The sequence below is a fragment of the Macrobrachium rosenbergii genome, chromosome 40, assembly GCF_040412425.1.
Source record: "Macrobrachium rosenbergii isolate ZJJX-2024 chromosome 40, ASM4041242v1, whole genome shotgun sequence".
Classification (NCBI taxonomy): domain Eukaryota; kingdom Metazoa; phylum Arthropoda; class Malacostraca; order Decapoda; family Palaemonidae; genus Macrobrachium; species Macrobrachium rosenbergii.
The window spans coordinates 20,955,166-20,960,165 of record NC_089780.1 but is presented as its reverse complement, the minus strand read 5'-3'; positions in this window follow the sequence as shown (position 1 = coordinate 20,960,165).

Genomic DNA, 5,000 nt, shown 5'->3' with positions numbered 1-5,000 from the left:
GGGACCTATATGGTTGTAATAATTTTTTTTTTTTTTTGCTTTTGTCGTTTCTCAGGGACCTATTTGGTTGTAATACTTTTTTTTTTTGCTTTTATTCCTTCTCACGGACCTATAAGTTTGCAATATTTTTTTTTTTTTGTATTTTTTTTTTTTTTTGCTTTTGTCGCTTCTCAGGGACCTATAATTTTCTAATACTTTTACTGAATTATAGGATTTACAACCACAAGGAAATCCCGATCTTCAGGAGCCTCGATTTAGTGAGACAGGTCACCTTTTAATGCTGAATAATTACACCGAACTCTGATCTAGTTTAGTAATGAATAATCCAAAGAACTTTGATTTTGAGAAACACAGGTCAACTTTTAATAATGAAAAATTAAACGGGGCTCTAATTTCGTGGAAGACAGGTCACCATTCCATAATGAATAATTAAACCAAACTTTTATTTAGTGGAAGACAGGTCACCTTTTAATATTGAATAATTACAGGCAGGAGCCTTTTAATAATGAACAATCAAACCGAACTCTGCTTCAACAGAAGACAGGTCTCCTTCTAATAATGAATAATTAAATCAAATTCTTGTTTAGTGGGAGACAGGTCTCCTTTTAATAATGAATAATTAAAGACAGGTTGCCGTTTAATAAGAATAATTAAACCAAACTTTAATTTAGTGGAAGACAGGTCACCTTTCAATAGTGAATAATTACAGACAGGAGCCTTTTAAAAATGAATAATTAAAGACAGGTTGCCGTTTAATAAAGAATAATTAAACCAAACTTTGATTTTGTGGAAGACAGGCCACCTTTCAATAGGGAATAATTAAAGACAGGAGCCTTTTAATAATGAATAATCAAACCGAACTCTGCTAGAACAAAAGACGGGTCACCTCTTAATATTGAATTATGAAATCAAATTCTCGTTTGGCGAGACAGGTCACCATTCTTTTAATATTGATAAGCCATGGCTAGTGAGCTGTGATTTCCAATGATTTCAATGCGATTCTCACAAAGGTTTCTTTGGAATGATTAATTATCATTCTCGTATGAGGTTCATCTTACCGTGATGGATACCCGTCGAAGCATAATTACGGGAGTTAATTACCAGTTATTGTAATCAACTTGGAACCTTTGTGCAATGTAGTAAAGTGTATTAGTTTACAATATATATTTACACACCACACACACACACACACACACACACACACACACACACACACACATATATATATATATATATATATATATATATATATATATATATATATATATATATATATATATATATATATATATATATATATATATATATATATATATATATATATATATATATATATATATATATATATATATATATATATATATATATATATAATATATGTATGTATATATATATATATATACATACACACACACACACATATATATATATATATTCATATATGTTCGTTTGTCTATCTATGTATCTGTCAAGCAGCAATTTGAATATTTCTTGCGGAATCATCTATGATATATTCATTTACTAACAGTCTTAATGATCGATTGACTGATAGCTTGATCTGTTTTAAAACCATATTCTTCTATTCAATTCCCTCTCAAGGAGAAACAGAAATTCACTGATAGTATCTTTTCATTAATTCGCAAATGTTTAGCTCGTTCTCCTCACGAATCAATTATTTAGATGACTTCTCGTATTGCATTATTTAATTATTTATTCTTTTCTAACAGCTGATCTCCTCTTTCTACATTTCCTGTTACTTTCTGTTACTTCTTTCAAATGAACACCGTATTCTTTGGAAACTTGAATTTTAAGTCAATGGCACACTTAGGCTTGTTCCACATGAATAGGGTCCATCTTCTGAATAATAATAATAATAATAATAATAATAATAATAATAATAATAATAATAATAATAATAATAATAATAATAATAATAATAATAATAATAATAATAGTAAAGTTATTGAGTCTTGTCTGTTTCGCTGTTAGATTTTTTCATATTTTACAATTAACATACTCAATAATCTTACTATGAAGGCAATTCCTAAAAGATCTCACGTCCTCACCACAGACTGAAGTTACCGGCAAAATCAAAGCAATACGTTAACCAGTTATCAAACAAAACCTCAGTGGCTATCAAAATATACGGCCTTAAAATGGAAAACTGCAGTACCTGCAAAATTTTCGAAATTGAGATATGCCATCTATTGGGCTCGTGGAACACTAATACACAAGTTACTGCAGTTTCAGAATGATTCTTCAATGCTTTATTTAGGGGGTCCCATTTGCAGCATCTGCAAAATCAGTAGTAAAGCAAGGGAAAGCTGCAGTATCTACCATTTTTCTCAGTTTTGTATTTTTGCAGAAACTGCAGTCTTCCATTTTAGGGCAGTATAAAGGAACAATACCTGGGCAATTTTCTCGCACGTTGTACCCAATTCATCGCGATTCCGCACAATTTACGCCATATTAGCAACACTCTGAAATTTGGATTCCTGGCAAAGAGGGGCCATATTTTTCCGCTCCCATAATTTTCCGGGGCAAACTTTCCGCGCGATTTAATGGAGTCATTTATGCAATGATGCTTGTGTTCGAATTGTATTACTCGTGGAAGGAGGCAAATGGCTAAACTTTTCACCATTATGTTTTGGCTATCGTAGGGCAATACAGTTCACGATGATTGGGTCTCGGGCTAAGGAGGAATGTTATCGGAGGCAATGGAGGTTATACGAAGTTTCTCAGATCTGCATTTGTGTTAAGGAAAAGCTTCAGGAACGGTAATTGTTTATTCAAGATGGTAGATGGTTATGTTGGTAAATGAGTTCTTAAAAGATGGCTGAAAGGTTTAAGGAATAGTAATTTTGTACTCAAGATGGTAGATGGTCATGTTGGTAAATGAGTTCATAAAAGATGGCTGAAAGGTTTAAGGAATGGTAACTGGGTGTTCATGATGGGAGATGGTTATGTTGGTAAATGAGTTCATAAAAGATGGCTGAAAGGTTTAAGGAATGGTAACTGGGTATTCAAGATGGGAGATGGTCATGTTGGTAAATGAGTTCATAAAAGATGGCTGAAAGGTTTAAGGAATGGTAACTGGGTATTCAAAATGGGAGATGGTCATGTTGGTAAATGAGTTCATAAAAGATGGCTGAAAAGTTTAAGGAATGGTAACTGGGTATTCAAAATGGGAGATGGTTATGTTGGTAAATGAGTTCATAAAAGATGGCTGAAAGGTTTAAGGAATGGTAACTGGGTATTCAAGATGGGAGATGGTCATGTTGGTAAATGAGTTCTTAAAAGATGGCTGAAAGGTTTAAGGAATAGTAATTTTGTACTCAAGATGGTAGATGGCCATGCTGGTAAATGAGTTCATAAAAGATGGCTGAAAGGTTTAAGGAATGGTAACTGGGTATTAAAGATGGGAGATGGTTATGTTGGTAAATGAGTTCATAAAAGATGGCTGAAAGGTTTAAGGAATGGTAACTGGGTATTCAAGATGGGAGATGGTCATGTTGGTAAATGAGTTCTTAAAAGATGGCTGAAAGGTTTAAGGAATGGTAACTGGGTATTCAAAATGGGAGATGGTCATGTTGGTAAATGAGTTCATAAAAGATGGCTGAAAGGTTTAAGGAATGGTAACTGGGTATTCAAAATGGGAGATGGTCATGTTGGTAAATGAGTTCATAAAAGATGGCTGAAAGGTTTAAGGAATGGTAACTGGGTATTCATGATGGGAGATGGTTATGTTGGTAAATGAGTTCATAAAAGATGGCTGAAAGGTTTAAGGAATGGTAACTGGGTATTCAAAATGGGAGATGGTCATGTTGGTAAATGAGTTCATAAAAGATGGCTGAAAGGTTTAAGGAATGGTAACTGGGTATTAAAGATGGGAGATGGTTATGTTGGCAAATGAGTTCATAAAAGATGGCTGAAAGGTTTAAGGAATGGTAACTTTGTATTCATGATGGGAGATGGTTATGTTGGTAAATGAGTTCATAAAAGATGGCTGAAAGGTTTAAGGAATGGTAATCGTGTATTAAAGATGGGAAATGGTTATGTTGGTAAATGAGTTCATAAAAGGTGGCTGAAAGGTTTAAGGAATGGTAACTGGGTATTCATGAAGGGAGACGGTCATGTTGGTAAATGAGTTCATAAAAGGTGGCTGAAAGGTTTAAGGAATGGTAACTGGGTATTCATGAAGGGAGACGGTCATGTTGGTAAATGAGTTCATAAAAGATAGCTGAAAGGTTTAAGGAATGGTAACTGGGTATTCATGAAGGGAGACGGTCATGTTGGAAAATGAGTTCATAAAAGATGGCTGAAAGGTTTAAGGAATGGTAACTAGGTATTCATGATGGGAGATGGTTATGTTGGTAAATGAGTTTTAAAGGACGACTGAAAATAGGCGAAAATCTCTTTGCAGAAGTAAAAGAGTTCTAGTTAAAGGCACAAAGGAAAAAAATTGCTTCTTCAATGTATGAATGAAAAAGATGCTTGATATAAAAAGGAGGTTTTATCAAAATAAGAGTGCAATAAATGGCAAATGAGTGAAAACATGTGTAAAAGATTGTTCAATAAAAGGGTATCATTTAAAATAAAGAGTGGCATAAGAAGTAATAAGTTACTGGGTACTCAAAAAAAGGTCTTGACGAAAATAAAAATGGCTTTGAGAGATAAAAGAAACCATATAAAGGTACTGGGGTACACCATATAAGCCAGCTGTTTCTAAATACACAATAGTGAATTAACAATAAACATTAGATATCGGACTGCAAATAAAAAACAATCACTGTAAAATTGCAAATGAAAGGCATCATCGACGACACGAAAACGTCAAGTATTTACATAATGATAAAACAATCCAGGGAAGAATTAAAAATCATAAAAGAAATTTCACGACACACGAATATTGACCCAACTTCTCACCCTCCCGTGAGAAAACTCGCACAAGTGTTTGGATTGCTCTAGCGAGTTTATAAGCAAACAAAATTAGAGGGTCC